This window comes from Equus quagga, chromosome 9 (assembly GCF_021613505.1).
Source record: "Equus quagga isolate Etosha38 chromosome 9, UCLA_HA_Equagga_1.0, whole genome shotgun sequence".
NCBI lineage: Eukaryota > Metazoa > Chordata > Mammalia > Perissodactyla > Equidae > Equus > Equus quagga.
In genome coordinates, this window is record NC_060275.1 from 87,452,032 (window position 1) to 87,472,645 (window position 20,614).

The 20,614-nt window shown below is 40.1% G+C and overlaps 1 protein-coding gene across 3 annotated transcripts in view; it reads right to left on the reverse strand.

The window, feature by feature from the left end:
- The window catches only part of GHR (growth hormone receptor), a 244,803-nt gene that overhangs the window by 95,291 nt on the left and 128,898 nt on the right, over positions 1-20,614 (reverse strand). The gene's annotated exons all lie outside the window — the stretch shown is intronic.

Genomic DNA, 20,614 nt, shown 5'->3' on the forward strand with positions numbered 1-20,614 from the left:
AGCAGCCAAACCTTGCATTCCCAGAATCACAACAGCTTGAGAAAAAGAAATGATTTCACCTGGCCAGCCACTAGCAAGCTGCTAAAGAGACCCCAAAATACTGTATCATGACCTTATGAGCCACTTAGCTTTGTTTCTTCTCCTAAGAGTGAAGTGCGTGCACTGAGTAAAGAGGCTGGCAAGCTTTGAAATAAAAAGAGTCTCAAGGACTTAGAGGGGTTCAGACTCAGATTAGGTTCATTGCCAATGCTGTGCCTGCCAAGGAGGATTCAGAGACTGGAAGAACATGGCTAATCTCGGCATCCAGGGCTTTCTCTCTTACTTTTCATTTTCCCCTTTAACATGTTATCCTCATATTTCTTCTATCCTCTTGTGATTTCTGTCTGGTCTTCTTCCTTTAGAAATTTCCTTTTCCGCCCTTTGACACATGAATGAAAAAGGAAAACCCTATCATACACTTATAAAATTCCGCTTCCTGCCAATCAAGGGCCTTCCTGAGAGCCTTGGCACTCGAGTGCATTTCATGCCTCCTGATTTACTATTTAAAGCCATGTTTGCATTTTAGTGACAGTCACTAAGGCCACTTCATCTCCCAATGTTTTCCTCAGTCACTGGACCATTATTTTTCCTTCTTGAGACCCATACCAAATGAACAGATATCACAGATGTTAAAGTTGATTTTGAACTATAGAAAAGGATGCTGAGATTTCAATGATAGCTGAAAAAGACTAATCTTGAGAAAGCAAAAGATGACTGTTCATAACAGAGCAGAAACGACTCTGGCGAATGTTGTATCCTGTTACCTTACTAATTTATTTCCTTCTTTGACTCTGTGATCTAGAACCTGTTGTGTCTATGAAATCAATCAGGACACTTTGTTCTTTACCTTAGATTCTTCTAAGAAGTTCCTGTGGACAGATACCATTGGTTGGCTACCCACAGCCAGGAACCAAAGTGCCCCACTCATGGCTATATTGGGATAAGTATCCCATTCACCTGTGCCAGATGCTCAGCCTTTCAACCTCCTTTGCAACTAGAGGTGGCAGGTGACAGAGTTCTGACTAACGAGACTTGAGTGGAAGTTGGCTGAGGACTTCCGGAAAACCTTTAGATGCCTCACAAAACAAACAGGTGCAAGAGAATAGCTTGCTGACACCACTCCCTCTTCTATCTTCATGCTTTGAACATGTTTGTGATAGCTACAGTTTTAGCTACCACTGGTCATCATGCAGTGACAGTTACAAAGCCAAAAAGCTGACATAGTAGGGGTGGAGCAGAAATCCAGGAAAAGCCTGAGATCTTGATGAATCCTTAAGCTACCTAACCAAACCTGAGACTACTTACTTCTAAGTCATATATATTTATTTTTAAGTAAGCAGTAAATGTCCATATGGCTTGAACTACTATCGATGGGATATTTTGTTACTTGCACCAAAGGGAATTTAAAGCCCCTTCTCTGCCTTTCTGTGTCAATGGCAGAGACTGTGTTCCACCATGACAGCTCTGGTCATGTGGCTCCTTTAGCACTGCTCAGAGCCTCACCTGGGATCTAGAATGCTGTGTCCTCCTCTCACCCTTTCAGGCATGCAGGTAGTAAAGGCTCTCAGCTATTGCTACCTCTGGGTCCTTCACCATCCTTGGTTGATTCCTTTAACCCTATGGATGCTTTTGTAAAAAGACACATCATTCTATTCCTGTCAAACTCTTTGCATATGCTATCTCTTTCTTCCCTGGACCAAGACTGATAAAATGGATTTCTACACACATTGCATTCTATTTTTCTGATTCCACAATACTGATTGAGAGTTTTCAAAAATAAGCAACTTAAACGCTGCCAGAAAAAGTAGGGTAGGATGAAGTTCTAGGTATGTAGATTTTAACAGAAACAAACACACCTTTTATTTTTTACACTGGGTAGTAGAAGTGAAGATAGAATTTGAGTTTCAGAAACATAAGAAAAAATGTAGAATATGTAGTACCATGACCCATTTCATCACAATCTCACGTTCTTTACATAGTGCAACTTATCTCTGAAATTCATCTTCTTGGTTAGTTTAACTTGAGGGTTCACAAAATAAGGACAGACTGTTTTGTTCTTGCAGGACTATATGTACTATTAACCAGTGCCTTTCAATCTTCTTTGACAACAATCTACAAAAAGAAATATATTTTACATTTGACCCATATGTATATCACTTTTGTCTCTGTCACTAAACAATACTGACCATTACTATGAATGGTATGATCTTCCACACTAAAGAGTACAATACATGTCTTACTCTTCTGTTCTACACTATTTAATTTAAAAAATGCTAGTTGAACCTTATTAAATTGCATGGCAGTCTGATGGTTTCTAGTTGGAGTGTAGAAAAAATTGCTGAATACACTTAATTTTTTAGTGAAAAGAATCTAAATTCATGACACAAAAGTGTGATCTAGTGGAGAGGGTAACAAAAATACTAACTAGAATTTGTGCTTTTTATTAGTTTTATTTTTTTTCACATTTATTAATATCATTTAATAGCCAAAAGAACCCAGTAAGAGAGATAAGGCTCTCATTTCCATTCCTAGATGAGAAAACCAGGGCTCACAGAGATTAAAGGATTTGCTCATATTCTCACTGCCAAACAGCACAGAGATTTCCATCTTCTGACGCTGAACCCTTAACTCTTTTGATACTTCTGGGTTATCGGTAGGTAATCAGAATCAGCCCAAATTGTAATCGAGACTGTCAATAACTGCAGTTGTAAAACAATAAAAATATTTGCCTCTCTCATTTTGCCAGGAAATCTTGCAAGCAGATTGAGGTGGTGGATGTTTCCAATACTCAGGAGTCTTAGAAGAAAGTTAGTAAGTTCTTAATATCACACTTCTGCTATTTCCACATTTATACATGCTCTGTACTTCTATTATGGTGACCATCGTGGCGTGGGCCTCTTTGTTTTGTCTCTCCAAACCCAAGCCCTTCTACGAAACTCAAATTAAGCTCCTTCTCTTCCATACAGACTTCCTGAACAACTCCTATCTACCCTGCCCCCTTCTCGGTCTTCTGAATTCTACCATCATATACATACTATCACAACACCTAGCAACTGCTTATGGTGCCTCGTTATTTTGCTTTTGTTTTATGTGTCAGTCTTTTCTTCCTGATGAGACTGTAAGCTCTCTCAGAGTAAGGATGACAAAGGCTCTTATGGCTGTATCTTTCCCAGCCTTAATGTGTTTCAGAAATTGGTTAACTGTTAATAAATGCCAGATGTATTTTTATACTTTGTTTGTTCTCTTCCCTTTTTCTTTTTATAGTTTTCAAATTTTCAGACCAGAGACAGAAGATTTTTGAGCTATAAATCCTATTAAAAACAACTCTTGACACACAATAAATTTCCGTTAAGTATTTATAAGATGAATAAAATGCTGAATGAAAGTTAGGAAAGATAAGAACTAGCACAACCAAAATAGTGGCAGGTTCTTTAGTATTTGACATCCAAGGGGAATTACATTATGGATCTTAAATATAATACAAAATTGTAATAAATCAGATTAGATCTTAGCAATTAATGACATTAATACTGTCAGAGATGAGAGAAGGGAGGAGAATAGTAGGAAAATTCCATTTGCACTAATGCTTTAATGAGATTTTGAAAAATGACAAAGCTATAATGTGTTCGGGACTGTAATTTCTTATTTGGGACAATTATTTCAGGAATAGTTATAAAAATATACCTATTATTGGGTCAAGTTCCCTAAAATCCCTTTTACAATAAAGTGAGATTTTTTTTCAAATGCCTGGGGCAACAATCCTCATGAATAGATTAAAATGAAATAAATAAGTGAAAGTAAAAAGTCGCACCAGCAGTTATACAAACCACAGTTGTAGACATCTGATTATTCATTGTGTGGTTAACACAGTAGAGTGATAGCTTTGGAGGAGAAGAAAGAGAAGACATCAAAAGAAAGAAGACTCTGGTCCATCTCAAAAACATTCTTTTCTGAAGTTGCAATAAGATATACGTTGATTCAGATTTCTAGACACAGAATAGTAATTGTTTGGCCATCTAATACTATGTGAAGACAAAAACAATTTCTGTAATGACTGAACGATAAGTCAGTAAATGGGGTAGAGAGTATCACGACATCGTACTACTCTCTTTAGGCCCAGAAGTTGCTTGATTCTGAATCAGTCCAAAATGTTTAGGCACAGTCTTAGGTAATCTGTAGAACAGGGTCACACCCCTTGCCTAGAGGCAGAGTTGATAGTCATCTGTTATTATTGGTATCATTGATGGTCACATGGCCACTGTGATGTGCTGCCCAGACCTCCTTCAATGAAGAACTTTTTGCTCCAGATGCTGGAGGTGCTCTAGCTCAAGAGCTTTCAGTTCTCAGCCCCTTCAAGGGACGGCCCCAGCAGCAGAGTGCTGCCTCATCCAAGGGCAAGACCTTTCCCACATTCAATGAGTGATCCATGTTGGGGTAGAATGGCCTGGCCATCTTGGTCCCGTGGGAAACAATCATGAAGGACCATGCCAGCTCCACAGCTCCTCATGGGGTCAGTTGAGGCTGTCGCTGGGCCTATTTTGCAGCTTAACTTCTCCCTCTACCCACTCCTGCTTCCCTTCTCTCTCCTCCCACAGGTATTAATCCCAAGGGTACTTCTTGACAAAGATTGTGTATGCTAACCTCTATCTCAGAGTCAGCTTTCTGGAGAACCCCACCTGTGACACAGGTTTTTATCATATTGAAAATACCCATGCTAGTTGTTAAAAGGTACTGACTCAAGCCCCTGAGGGACCGACTCCCCAAACTGCCTCCTCAGTCCTCTTCCTGGGACTTTCTGGACCTTTCCATGATCAAGGAACTAAAGGGGTAATGTCTGGGCCAGCAGAGTCATGTACCAGACTGTCCTAGTACTCAGGCCTGGTTCCCTCTGACTGGTCAGTCCCTGTGTGGTACTTGTTATTCAATCTTTTAAATATGACCTCAGCCTATTGAAGTCAAGCGGGTAGCAAAAATGTCCAAGGCAGTGTGGAAGGGGGATGGTGGAAAAATAGAGAATGCCTGCCCCATCTGAAAGGGGCAGTGATTACTTAGTTCCAGCCAACTGTTTTAAGAATGCAGGCCCAGGCTTGTCCAATTAGTCTAAGAAAAGCCAGGAATAAGAATTTTTTTTGTTGTTAAATCCTTTAAATTTTAAATGATAACAGCCAATTTGACTTTATAAAACTGCTGCCTGGGCTAAACAAAACATGCCATGAGCTAGATCTGGCCCATGGACATCAGTTTGTGAGCTCTGTGATAAGATCTCTCTGATGCACAGGGCCCTAGGAGGCCAATTCCAGTAGAATATTTGGTAGCTGGATGGTTTTTCTAAGTTCTGCCTGATCTGACATCTGTGGAAATGTGGAAACACCTGCAATTTATACACCAATTCAGAAGACCAGGCTGGAGTCACAGAGTTTAACCTAAAACCCATCTCAGATAGCCACTTCTTCCAATGAGGTATGTGACATTGACCAAGTTGACATGAAAGCTATTTATCTCTTACAAAATAGTTTTGACCACTGCCCATGGAAGTGGTCATATAGAGAATTCAGTAACTTTATACTTTCTTTTCAACCTGCAAAACTGAAAAAAACCAAAGCTTTGGAACAGTCCCCAATAATTTGATTTTAATGAAGTAGACCTCTCCTGAGACACTCCTGCCTACAGATGCTTTTCATATTTTACATTCATATCTGCACACTCCATTGACATACCTACTCTTAAGTTTCTCCTTTTAAGATGTTCTCAAGTAACTTTAAAAACAGAGGTTTTAAGAGGCTTTGGCTATGGGTATTTTTCCAAATTCTCAATCTGGATTTATAGAAATATAAATCTTGAAGACAAGAGGACAAAGAAAATTCTAGAACTATAGGCAGAAGGAGGGTCTGGTCAATGCAAGACGCAAGCATAAAGAGAGTTCTGGTGGCTCATGGCCATTTATGTGCATTGAATTGTCTTCAAAACTGAAGGGCAGTGGACAGTTACTTAAATGATGAAAGATTAATTCTCTTGACTAAAGGTATATTGCTTTTCTAATTTACCTTTTGGAAAGGAGTAGAGTAACTTTAAATACAAAGACTACTGTTTGGCAGTGAGCAAACATTCCCTTTAAGAACAGGTTAGGGCCAAGCCCTGAAAGGCCCCAGTGTTGAAATAGGAGGCAAGCAGAAAGCCTCAAGCAGTATCCAGCAGCCTGTGCACTGACTTGGGAAATTTCACTCCTAATCCCCAGGTAATGGAGTGGCGCCCAGGAGTGTTTTACAAATTCTTTCAAAAACACAAACCTGATTCTTTCAGTCCCCTGCTTATTCCAAGGTCTTTCTATTACAGAAAGGAAAAATCTCGAAACTCCTTAGCATGGCATACAATGCCTTCAATAACCTGGCCAAGAATCTCCTCTTCCACTCTTACATCTGCTTGCTTTCTGGGCTAGGAAGCTCTGTGGGGCCTCTTTTATAGGGGCACTAATCCTAGTCACAAGGGCTCTGCCCTCATGACCTAATCACCTCCCAAAGCCCAGCTCTTAATACCATCACCTTGGGGACTGGGACTTCAACATATGAATTTTGAGAGCACACAAACATTCAGACCACAGTGGCCCATTACCCAGGTACCCAAGGAGTTCCTGGACAATACTGAAACACTGTGCTCCTTCACATTTCTAGACTTTGTCTACCTTGCTTCTTCTGCCAGGAATGCCCACTCTCTCATCTTTCCCTCCCACTTCAATGATCAGTCTTTGCTAGTTGACATTAAAGACCCAATTCAAGTACTTCTTACTTTCTCCACTTTTCTTTGACCCATTTCAGAGCTATAATTATTTCTCCTTCATTCGTGCATATTCATTATCTTACACCTGACTCCGTCCAAGGAAAATGTTACCCAGGCTATCTCAAATTCCTCAGAGAATATGGCACTAGGTTTCCCACTTAACAGTGGACATGGCAGAGGGAGAGCTGGCAATCACTCCAATGTCTCCGAACAATATCACTCTGCTCTCAGAGCCTCCCAGCCTGCTGGCAAGCCTCATCAAGTTGTAGCATCCTGTACCTGCAAATGAAACTGACTCTCAACCATGGATACCAGGACTTGAAGCTAAGAAAGTTATTCAGGACAACTCATTCCTCCTTCAGAATAACAGTTTCCCTGGCCATTGGAAGACACTTGGGAACAAGGCTGCAGGAACTAGTCAGTCTTTCCTCAACCCTGGCATTGGAACCTTGGATGCCAGCGTTGGCACCTTTCTTGGCAGGACAAAGTACTTCTTCCAGGTTGTTCTTACCTAGTGATATGCTGGAGTCAGCTCTTACAAGCTCATGGGAGTGAGCTGGTTGTCAAATTTTCAGGAATTCTGTGAGCTGCTTATTAAACATAGTCATTACTAAAAATTAAATTATATCAACTTAAAATTAAACAAATTATATTAAAAGCAAGTTTAATAAAAAATTAAGACCCATCTCTTCATATTATTTTTATTACATTTAAATATTATCTAGGATCTTGAGGTTATTTAGGTCTGTTGTATCTGTATTGTGAAAATACCATATAAGGGTAGACTGCTGTGCCTCTTTTCCCAATGCCACTTTCAGTCATTCTGGTAGCTTGAAATCAACCACAGTGGGAGAATTTATACCATGGAAATCAGCAAATACTCCAAATCAGTGTTTCCCCTCCTCCACTCCTCCCTGTCCCTACCACCACCAAGAGGAGGTGTTAAACATTTACTAGCACACCGCTGCAAATAGTCCTTGCCCATCTACCTTGAATGAATACAACCTGAACCCTGGAGTGAGCACTCAGCTTTTCTAACCATCCTCCATTATATCCCACAGTAGTGTCACTGACCAGCCTCACAAGTCTTACAGGTTACTAAAGGAACAGGTTTCTAGTAGAGAGGAGTACAATGCTTAGAGGCCACCCTTTCAACTAGGCTGGTGAGCTGAGAGCTAAAGACTAATTTGCTCAAGACTGATCTCCTATCAGCTAGCCTCCAAGAAAAGAAATTAGCTTCCTGCAAAGCTCTATGGAAGAGTTCTAACCCAATGCTTATGGCAATCAGTTCTGTTTAACCTGAAGGCTTGGACCTTAGGTGCTTGATCATGCCAGGAGAGAGGCTGGTGCTACCTGCAACCACAAACACTAAGCTGGAAGGATTAGGCTGGAACCAAAGTTCCAACATATATTTCTATTGCAGCCTGGCTCCTGATCACACCACAGGAGGAGCCAATGCTTTCCTCATCAGGTTACTTAAAAACCTCACAGTCCAAGGGCCTGCTCCTGCCAGACTGTTCATGTGCTGCCATAGAACGTGCAAAAGCAAAGCAGCATTGCACATCTGCTACTGCTGCCGTTTCCATGGGTTTCCCCAATGACTGCTGCGGCAGCCTTTCTGCTGAGAATGCTGATTTTACTTGTTTATACGACCCTCTCAAAGCAATTTATACAAATTTCATTTTATCTACTTATTTAACTGTTTCTCTTCATTTTTCTTGGATGCAGGGACCCACTTCATTCATCTACCACAACATTTATGAAGCCTCTACTGCGTGCTATATACTGTGGTAGGCTCTGCCCACAGTGATGAATAAAGCAGACCTGGTGAAAAGTCAATAAATAGTGGGTTAATTCTAACTCGAATCAGCTACAACAGCTGGCTGCAATTCACTGATTCTTCTTCATATTCTCACCTACTTCTTCCATCCTTGTGTTTAGACAGGCCTTTCTATTTCTATATAAACCATCAGAACTTTATCCTAATTGGCCTCTCAGACTTTAATTCTCTGCCTTCTCATTTATTTTAGAAACTGAAGTGAGAATCCTTTCTTAATAGGAAACTGTTACTCCACTTTTCCACAGCTCCTATCTTTAGCTGCCTCTTCAATCAAATAAAAACATAATAAGGCAATCAGCTCCGGTACCACAATCAGACAGATCTCCTTACTGCCCTCAGGACATCACTCACTCGCTCTACAGCTGCATCTTTGTTTCAGCCAGTCTCTCACAGAAAACACCCTGTGTCTCAGCAACCCACTTCCTTTTCCTCCTAAGCTCCACTTAAGATCCATTTCATAAATGAAACCTTACACAGTTAACCCAAGTTGGTCTGCACCACTCCAGGTACTCCAACAATCCCTCTGAACTGGATCACATATCTTTCTTTCTCCTTTATGCATTCATTCATTTCCATTAGAGATTAAATACACAATAAACATAATCAGAAATATATACAATGAAACATACCAAGAGAAGCAAATTAGAGCAAAGGAAAAATAAGATCTAAGGAATAAGAGAATTCCAGGAAAAATTCCATATAGAAATAATACCATTGGGCCCTGAATAACAAATAAATAGAAGTTCACTTTCAGCTCTTCTCTTTCTGGTAGCCAAAGCAGACTAGAAAGCACAGTTATGAGTTTCACAGTGGCCATAAGAAAAAAATATACCAGATTCTGAGGAGAAGCAGAGTTTTTATTACAATACTCAGCATTTCTTCCACAGATCATTATACCATTTCTCCCATGGATCATTATAAAAGGGAACAATGTACCTTACATCATTGCTAAGATTATGGTAAAACATTTCATAGGGCTGCAGCTTCTAAAATGAAAATCAGCTGAAGCAATTCTGCAGGGTAGACAGTAAGAGAGTAGGCAACATCAAGCAGATGATGAATATATCCTGGCTTCTATCTAATCCATATTTTAGGGTTATTGCAGGAAGCATTGTTAAGTCAGAATTTAGCATCACTTATTAGTATTTATTTTGGCCCTTTGACTGTAAGTTTCTAAATGTTGGGAAGTGTGTCATGGATATATTCTATGTTGGTGGATACACAAGTCAAAACTATTATTATAATACTACTGAACTATCATTTGTCTCTTTCACGAATGTACTGTGGCATTTTTCAGAGGCTACATGACATGTGATGATGTCATCACTTTAATGACTGTGTGTTTTAAAAATTTCTCAGTTTTAATTTTAATACAGTAAATATCAATACAATCCCTATAAAGAAAAGCTCTTTGGTGCCTTCAATAATTGGGAAGAGTACATAAAAGGGCCCTGTGACACAAAAGTCTGGGAACTGCTGTTCTGCTATTTAGGTTACTTACTAAATAAGTATAGATAAACATTTAAACAGTTACAACACGTGTACCCTAGGACCTCTTGTTACTAAAGTGATCATTTTAAAGAGTCCACAGTTGGCATTGCTTCCTCAGTGGCTAGGGAAAAACATCAGTTTTATCTAAACATAGCACTGGTCATGACACTATTTTAATAACATATGCAACACAGTCTTAACATTTTAAGCAAGAGGAAAGGAATGCATGTAACAGAAGAACTAAAAAAAACGATGGAAAGGTTTAGGGTTATTTAATCCAAAACTGTGATTCTCAAACTCAGGACTACAGTCACTCCCGTGGGAGTGAGAGTAAGCATGGAGAGGGGAGTTACTTGGATCCAAGAATCCATGTCACCTCCAAGGATTGTCTAATACTTCAGTAAATAAAGGTACAAAAGGAGACGTGAGGGCTGTAGAAGTTGACACTAAATGGGGATCACATCCGAAAAGTTTGGAAACTTCTGATCTAGAAACAAGGTGGCTAAAGTGATAGAATATACATAGGTATATTTTTCATGAGCAAGATGCCAACAAAATTCTAGCAATGCAAATATGTTTACCATTCATGAAGAGCCATTTAGGTTAGATACATAGGAAAATTCTCCAATGGCAAGGGTTTCAAATAGGAAGAGATAGTTTGGAGACTAGAAGGGATTTCTTTTAATTTTCTAAGGATGATTCAGGTAAGTGACCCCTTAGTCTAAGCTTCTGTTTATTGTCCTCGGCCTTTTTCATCCTTCAACTTCAAAACTCTGCTTAAGAAACTAGCAGCTGAGTCCGTAATTAGGAAGATCTGACACTATTTCAAAGCCTCAAGGATGGTTATTAGCCTACTCAATTCAAGAGAGGAAACGGGGTTTGGATCAAGTATCTAGAATCACCATCTATTTCCAGCTAAGGGAATTCCCCCTCAAGTGGAACACATGTATCGTCTCTTGGGGCCTCACTTTAAATTCCAGGCCCGGGCATTACATTCCAGCACACTGCCTTCAGAAACACCCTCAGCAGGGGCACTCTCTTCGTGGCCCTTTAAGCACAGGTGTCCCTCCTTAGGCAGTAGCTCTACCAATGTGAGGTCTAGGATCCAATTAGAGAAGGAAGACAAGGAACAGTGCCTCATCCTTCTCCAGCTGCCCAGGACTCAGCACCTTGAATATAGGCAGGCTCTATAGATAAATCTCTATGTATCCATACAGACATATAATGTTCACCAAATCAGCGGAAGGTGTTTGTTTGCTTGTTTATGCAAAAATAGTTACTTTGACATCAATATTGATATATAAGGGTTTCTAAGAGAGCTTCCCTTGGCCTAACACCCCCATTCCCCCACATCCTAAGGAAAACAGAAAGCAAAAGAAAACAAAAACAAAATTATATCAACTCAAATAAGCATTTACTAATTGCCTACCTTACACAAAGCACATTTATAGACGCTACGTAGATTTATGAGATATGGTACCTGACACTAGGCACTTGCATCCAAGAAAATGATCACATGGACTCACACAGCTGAAAGTTTAAGTCCAATATTGATTTCTATAAATGTCTTTTAGTATCTATTGTTTTGTAACAATAAACAACGTTTGCATAATTAACTAGCATTTTCCTAAGAATTATATCCCCATCATTCATTGCTTCTAAACTACAAATTTATAATAGAACTGAGTGTAGAGGCCAGGTTTTCACTTGGAAACTATTTGGTTTTCATGGAGAATCTTAGAAATCATTTCCCTTTGATTGTCGGCTTCAGGAGGGCAAGTACTACCCTTTTCTAATTAACCAGACTAAGCAATCTCTCTCTCAATTCATCGATCTGGCATTACTTCAAATTATTTGGTTAATAGAGGTTTCCTAAAGTTTTAAAAATCTCTAGGTAAGGATGTCAAGGGGTATCTCCAGCTCAACTGGAGACTTGGTTTAATAACCTGAAATAAAGTGGCAGCCAATAAAATATAAAATACCTCTTTTTCATTTTCACTTTTTTCAATGAATTTTGGCAAGGACGTGAAGGTAAATGTTTTCTAAGACATAATGACTCAACTCTACATCTTTAAACAGAAAATATGGAGAGCTGAATTTGGCATTCACCCACAGAGCAAGACCTAAAGGGCTGAGGGAAGAATCCCTTGGCTCCCCAAAATGTCCATACCAGCTGGTGCAGGAAAAGAGAAATTGTACCATCAGAGATTTATTCATCTGGATGAATCAAGGTCCCATACTGAAATTCACCTACCCCTGAGAGAGTTATCACATTCAGAGTACTCAGCTAGCCACATCTCAGCATAAATTATTTTGTCTGATTATTTCTATGGGCCATCAGTCTGAGACACACACACAAACAGGTTTTGAGGTGTAAGAGAAAGGCCAATGTCTGGAGCTCTTCTGGGAGGGCAGGTCTGGTTAGGGAGCAGCAGAAGGATGCCCTGGCCTTGAGGATAATGGGAGGGTGCTGAGTCTGGCAGGCATGGGGAGGGCAGGAGGCAGGGAAGAGGGAGTCTCAGAGAGAGAGGTGTGGAGGTCTTTAGATGCTGAAAACAACCTTGCCAGCTGCACAGTCCCCCCTGGATAGCACATCCAAAGTTTAGTGCACCAGTCTTCATATGATTTCCCCACCCCTGGGGGAGAGGGCAGACTTTGACAGATAGTGGGAAATCTCAGTTCTCATTCCTCATCATCCTTCCCTTCAGCTGCAGCTATCAGAACATCTAACTTGTGAGAAAAGCAAGACAATTTAAAAGCCAAAGATCTTACCCACTGGTTCTGAGAGAGAAAATTAGTCTTGGAAGTGACAGAACAAGGTCCACCAGGGTCATTTGCCTCATACGGGTCAAAAGTTTACTTCATGAACCAAGCCACTGCCACTCCTTTGACCTAACATGGAAAGTGTCTGCCCCATTTCTGGGCCTTCTAAGTGCTGTCAACAGCCTGCACAGCTCCCACAGACAACTCCTGACAATGTTACAGCTGTTTCCTCGCCTGCCAAAACCGCTTAAACTTGCAGGGTTCCCTGCATTCTTTTAAATCAGGGTTGGAAGCTACAGCTAATGGTAAACGATTCGGCTCAAGTGTTTTTCATTTTGATTGCAGAACTGTACATTTGCCTAACGTAGACTGCTTCCACAGAGTTCCCTTTTGGAGCTGTGAGGTGGGTGGTCAACAGGGAGTTCTCTTCTGCTCAGATTTTACTGTGAACTTAAAAACAAGTTGCTAGGCTTACATCAGGGAAATTAACCGTAGTCCCTGCAACACACACACAGCTGTATAAAGAAATCCAATATGGAAGGCAAGAAGTCACTTCACTCCTATACTCCCTGTGAACAGCTTTGTCAGTTCTAGGCATATATACTGTGTTTTTGATCCTGCAAATCTGTAAGCCACCAATTAGAATGTCAAGAAGCATGTACTTATTGGTTTGAGTAACACTGCTTAATATCAAATTTATCTATTTTAATGCTCTTTTATGGTCACATTTCCCATAGCAGAGTTTAAGTAGCAAAAACCCAGGGACAATTGATTGTAATAGAACACTTTTTAACATTCTGTAGTTGGTTTGCAGTCCGAATATGTGGCAAAACCTGATGATCTGTGGTTGCTTTCGGGGGACAGTAGCTCTTGAATACTGAATACAATTGTGTTTCCATTCTCTTGATTCACTTATCTATCATGCTGCCAACACAGCAGTCCTTCCCACACTGAAAGTCAATAAGCAATGGAAGGAAGAAAACTAAAAAACATTAGGTTTAGTAGAGTAGAAAACACTAGTCTTAAAAAAACTTTCCCCACAGAAACACTTCTGCCTTTCCAATTTTAACCTTAAACCTCTTTAAATGGTTACAGATAGACTCTGCTGGGATCTTTCTATTATTTTGAAACGTTGCATCTCAAAGTAGAAGTTGTCTACAGCCTCTGACTTTGACTAAGTGCTTGGTAGTGTGTTCAGAACAGAAGAACATACCCTTATACGCAGTGGCCCAGCTGTAATTAAGGATGGACAGTGATTATTTCTCATTTATTCTCATCTTCTCATTTTTTGTATCCCTTATCCTTTTCAGTGAGGCTAGGATGATGCCACGCATGCAGCATACTCCCAATAAACATCAATGAATGAATGAATGAAATAATTGATTAATGTTGCCTTTCCCCTCCCTACCTTCCCAGTGACTTCCTGGCAACCCCCTAGGGTCCCAGAGCCATTCACATGTATTTTCACCTCCAGCTGGCCCTCTCTGGGTCTCAATTTCTCACCACCATCCCTCTCCACCTCAACATCATGGTCTTGGTATCACAGGGTCTTGCCAAGTAATCTGAGGATTTGCTTTGTTTAGATTGTAATTTTGAGATTTGTTACTTATTCCAAGAATAATAACTCAAAGGAATCATTTCTACCTTAAATTAAACCTCATGCATGGGTAGCTGTTCAGTTCTCTCACGTAACACAAATGACCTTTGAATATTCAGGATGCATGAAAGACAGAAGCCAAGTTAATACTGAAAAAGAAAAGACACAAGTATACACACACACACACACGAGAGAGAATAGACTATTTTTTTAAAAAGATGATGCAATAATCAATAGTTCAGAACTTTTACACTTAAAAGGTAAAGCTATAAACTGAGATACATTTTGTCTCAGCTCAAAAAACTCTAAAATACTATGAAAACAACAGGAAAAGATGATTCAACTCAGAGAAGAAAGGGAAAGCAAAAGGAAACTTACAGACTTTTCTTCTCCTCAGTCAAGGGTAATACATGAAGACTGGAGAGCATAGAATAAACGTAGTAAATAAAACTGAAGTCTAAAGCCAACAGGACAATAAGCACAATCTCAAAACTAATGATGAGTTCAAATGTTCGAGATCAGATGAGTTTTATCCCAGACCCTGAAAGCATAAATGGACCAATAAACTATTGGTTATTTCTAAGGCTTTTGGAGGACAAAAATAGGAGATATCCCAACGTTTGAATAGGTCAAAAAGGTGGATTCTTAAAACTATACCTTTAACTTTAATCCCCAGCAACATTCTAGAATGAATTGTTAGATTGCTTATGAAAGGAAACAGGTCACTCGGAGACTGCATGGATTCACTAAGAACAAATCATTATAGGACAGTTGCTTCATTTCCTTTCATGAAAGGATTACCTGACTGTTGTTAGGGGAGTGTTGTTCATCTAACGTTTCTCAGTTTCAGTGAGGCAGTTGATGTATCTCTCATGATATGTTATGAGTAAAATATATTACTGTGGCCTGAATAATTATAAAGATGAGTGAGTTCATTGATGGTTAAACAAATGACCCAAGAAGTTAATTACAGAATACTGAACAGCCTGGGGCATGATCTTCAAGGATAGGTTGCAAGATTTTGAATTTGGTCTTGGTATAAAGTCTTTGGTAGAAGACCAAGAAGAAAAAAGGCACGCTTATGGATTCATCAAATCCATGGATGAAAGAAAACTGTTAATTCTGCCACAGAGAATAAAAGAAAAGCAGGATTTCCAATCTAAAAGATCTTATTAGATTCAACTAAAGACTAAAACGAACTAAAATTCTCCACAATTCATATGGAGAAAATGTAAAGTCCCAAGTTTGAATTTGAAATTCTCCTGCAAAAGTACAGGGCACTCCTTATCACTATGTACCACTGCATGACCTCCAGCTGGCAAAGCCTGCGCATCACAGAAGCTCCTCTGATACCCCCAGAAGCTGTATCAGTATGATCTGACTCAAGGCATCATTTTGATTTTGAAAATGAAATTCAATGCAGACAGAAAATTATTGCAATTTAAAATAATGCATACTTTAACATTGAAAATCTTAGTCTCCCTGACTCAGCCCTCTCTGGAAAGACAGATGTGCTGGCAAGGAGGAAAGACAAGTTCATTCACTTATCAGAAGACTGGCCCTGAGCCAACAGGTTACCCTTCCTAGGAGATTATAGCTCACAGTAAGGCGTAGGTAGATACGTGACCACAAAGTGGGAAGAAGGGGAGCGGGTGGACAGAGCACATGGCCCAGCTCCAAGGCAAGGCATGGGGCCACATTTGTCCAAGCTTCTCATCTTGTGCTTTAGTTAGTTGTGGTCTCCCTGGGCCAGAAAAAGGTTGTGAGACGAACAAGTCAAGTCTCTGTTTCTTTTAAAAAACAACAGCGAAAGATATCCTCCAAAGTTCATATTCCCATATGAAAGAGAAAGGAGCGCAACCTTTGCCACTAAGCAGGAAGACCAGGCAGTTGTGTTTGCACGAGGTTCCCAGGGAGGAAGGAGGAGGGGTTGAGACCAGTGATAAGATCACAGCTTCCAGCCTCTGAGTGGCTTTCCCTGACCCTCTGGTCTTGGCAGTTCTGGACTTGATCCCTTCTGGTTTGACAAGGGAAAAACAAAACAAAACCACAGACAGAAAGGGGAAAAGAAAAAGAAAACTTTCCCAAGTTATCGATCTCCTTTTCTCCTTATTCCTTCTGTCTTTGGTCCATCCACTGCCCTGTGGTGGTGGTTTATTTGGAGGAGAAGGAAATATTCAAGTTTCTGCAGCATCTCAGCCTAAGACCATCCTCAGAAAAGCATAATATCATCATGGGGTTTGTTTCTTACTTTTGTTTTGTTTTTTTTATTCATTTGCTTGTTTTGAAATTATACACAGGTTTGGCAATGTATTCCAAATAAAAGAAATCCTGTTTAAAAATATTTACTGCCAAACTTACAAACATCTTGATAAGAAAAAAGAAGTCCAAGTGGAGTTAATTTTATTCAGGGAGCCCAGTTTTTTAGTGTGTATCACTTTGGAGTTCAGTATTAGAAATGGGGGGACTGACTCAAGGATCGGACAACTCAACATTTTGACCCTCCTTTCCATGTTATTTATAAACCATTTCTCCAACAAACTTATCTGTTATACCCAGTGCCACGTGTTTGGGCTTTTTTTAGTCATACATTTTGCACCTTCATTCAGCTTTGGCTGTAATCCCAGCCCTCTGGCTCAGATGTACTCCATGACCTGGCAAGAAGGGCCCTTTGAGGTCAGTGGGAACTTGGTGAGGAGTGGTGAAGAACACGGAGTCTGGAAAGACACACCAAAGGCACTGAAAGTCTGAGGGATAACTCTGCTTTTAGATTTTGACTACCATTATGCTTTCATGAGTATCACCTATACGAAATGCAGCACCTAAAACCAAAGGTTGGTGAAGACAAATGGGCTTTGCAGAGGAAACTTCTCTCCTAAAGGTATAATGACATCCCCTTAATGTGCATCCCTTAGATCCGTGAATCCAACTGTCTTATCTTGTCATTGAGCCAATTTCCATCTACGCAGAGACCTGTCCATCAAAAAGTTAAACTCATTTCTTAAGAAATAAGCTTTCTGTTGTTATAAAGCCCAGTATTGTTGGATACAGTCACTTTAGCTGAAAAGTATACTTGACTATCAAAAAGCTTGGCACCCTCCAAAGTCTGCATCTCTGCTTTTCTTCTAAACATTTGTGCTGAAAATTCTTAAGTTGAGAGAGAAATAGGAGGCAGGGGTGGATTGGGAGGTAAGCAAAATGGGATCAGAGAGGGCAGAAGAGGAGGAAGAAATGAAAACATTACCTGTATCCCACCAAACCACATGACTTCCGTGTTCTCTTTCTTTAGTTTTATACAATAATCGCTTACACCTCTTAAGCACTTATGTTTTGAGAGTTCTTTACATGTATTAACATTTAATCTTCATAATAACCCTATATGCTAGGCATTATTATTTTCCCATTTTACATATGAGGAAACTGAGGCACAGAGAGGCAAAGTGACTTCCCCAACATCACATAACTCCTAAGTGGCAGAGGCAGGATTGCTATTCAGTCGGTTCTCTGAGCCACTCTTTGCTTTGTTTCCTCCATGTTTATAGCCACCTGTAGTAACGGGCAGGTTAGCATTGCTAGTCTAGACAAGATTCTCTCTCTTTCAACCTTACTAATGCCTCTCCTTTTTTTTTTTCCAAGTTTGTTATAGGGATTACATTTGGACATTTATTTAGTATTTTATTCATCAAAAATAGAGAGATGATTATTCTTTGGAATCCTGAAACTACAAAGGGGTCAAAATTTGAGGGATAAAGTTTTTTTAAATTTTGGCTTTAAACAAGTAAGCTATGAAAACAGTAACAAACCAAAAAAGTGTGCAGCAAAAAGTGGCAGGAGGTTGTATGGCTGTAATTCTCACACCCTGCGAGCTCATCGGTGCTTAGCTGTAGGAAAGAAGCATGGAAAAATGTACAGAACATTCCAGGGCTGGAGTCTGGATAATGACCAGTGGCCTGGAGCTCAGCCTTCAGCTATCTAGCCAGAGGTGCCCTATACCAGAAAACTCAAACTCACAACAAAATTAAATTAAATTAAAAATAAGATGTCATTATTTACCTAGGCATATTTGTTTTATAAAAGGCTTAATCTAGGTTCCCTTTAACTATGCCACTCTAGTATTTGTTTATAGGCTATTTATGAACTAGAAAAACCACAAGAGAGAAAACCAGATGGAAGGAATCCTGTCAGTTGAGTACCTATCAGAAAGGAAGGCAAAGCATCATTCATACAAGCCAGTGGAAAAACAGATTCAACTGACACCTATTTAATTTTGATTAACATAATTTTCATTTAATTATTCAGGGGCTTCAACTATCGTACAAGCGAAGGGACAGCTCGCAGAGCTGGAAAGGCCCTGAGGAGTCCTTCAGACAGCCTGCTCAATTGAGGCTCGTACGTAATATGATCCTGGTCTTACAGGGGCAACTGAGGCTCCTTGAAGTTTACTTACCCAGCCAGGTAACAAAGTTTAAAAATGGCAGGAGGACAGGGAACTGGAATTCAGATCCTAAATATTGTTCTTTCCACATTATATTGTTCACAAACAGGGTAAACGGTGGGTCTGGGACTCAAAGCAAATTCTCTTTTCTATGTAGAGATGTGTTTTCTATCATTGGAAGGGAGAAGGGTAGTTCAGGGGTGTGTGTGTGTGTGTGTGTGTGTGTACACACATTCCAGTTAAGAAGCTAAATAGGTTGTATGACAGTTTTCTGATAATAATGATATACAATGGTAAGAACAGAAAAATCAGTCAAATGAAATCTTATCTTGTTGGTGTTCCTTAAGAAAAAAATACTAATAAAAAATCACTTACGAAGATAGTAAAAGAAGAGTAAAAAACCTCCTCAGTAAAAGGGGACTCCTGCAGGCAGGAGGTCTTGGAGGGATGCAAGGCAGGCACACCACCTGCATGCCCATTACACTGTTAACGCTGAGTTCATAGTTCATGTCAATCCCTTTCACCTGGTGACTGGAAGCTTCTAAACTGTAAGGATTTAAAAAAACCCTCTCATTTTCTGCAAGATTTAGAAAATCCAAAGGTTGGGGGAGGTAGGGAACAACCACCTTCTTGTGTAAGAAGTCGAATCTGGGTAAACAATAGAAGAAAGAAATGAGGGACAAAGAAGCAAAAATATCCCAAGGATAATCTTTTCCAGATAGATTTTGGAAACCTGGAAAAAGCCCATAAATAGATGCCAGGGTCTTTATAAAGTTCTGCTCTAAATGTAAGCTGTGTGCAAACGGTGTCCAAACAGCTTGAGGTTACCCTAATGATTTCTCTCATAGTTGTGGTCTGTGGACATCCCCTTGGGGACACACCAGGCTCAGACTGGCCACCCCCTGGTGCTCCCATTTAAACATCTTGCTGCTTGTCAGCACCTCCACTAGAGGGCAGCAGGTGGAAAGGAGAAGATGTCAAAATGGATTAACGTTGATGCTTGGCAACAGCAGCTGTCAAGGTGGGGTGCAAAGTAATGCGGGTGTAAGGGGGAAAGCGGACTGAGTGGAAAAGCTGAGAGCCCAAGTAATTGGTGGTTTTCCATTTCTAAGTGAAGCCAGTGACGGAAGGAGGAGTTCAGCCTTAGTAGGAAGTTGGAGCAAGGTTTCCCAAACCAGCTAATCTTCAAATTCACGTTTGGAGTTTTCCTAACACAAACAGCTAACACGCAAACAAACTCCAGGGCATCACTCTAGGTCCTCCACATCAGAGTCTCTAGGTCTGGAGCTGATGAATGTGCATTTTTCAATAAACTCCTAGCTTACCCTGAGGAACAGCCAAGGTTGGTCCCATAAAGATGTCTGCACTGGTGGTGAGTCTAGAAACCATGACTGTTGATCAGTTTATTTCACTCTGTCACAATGTGTGGTGCCTTTTCAATTATGTTCTTAACCTGAATTTATACACGATCTTTTCATCAAATGAGTTAGTGGAACTCTAAGAATGATGGTCAAGTTATACATAGAACAAAAATGGAGACAGGAATAAGAGAAAGCTGTGATGATAAGGCCAATAGACCTATCTCTAGCCATGTCTTCTGCTGCTCCAGAAAGCAGAAGGAAAATGGTCAGTGGTAATTGTCAGTGAGAAAGATGAATCAGGGTACATGAGTCAG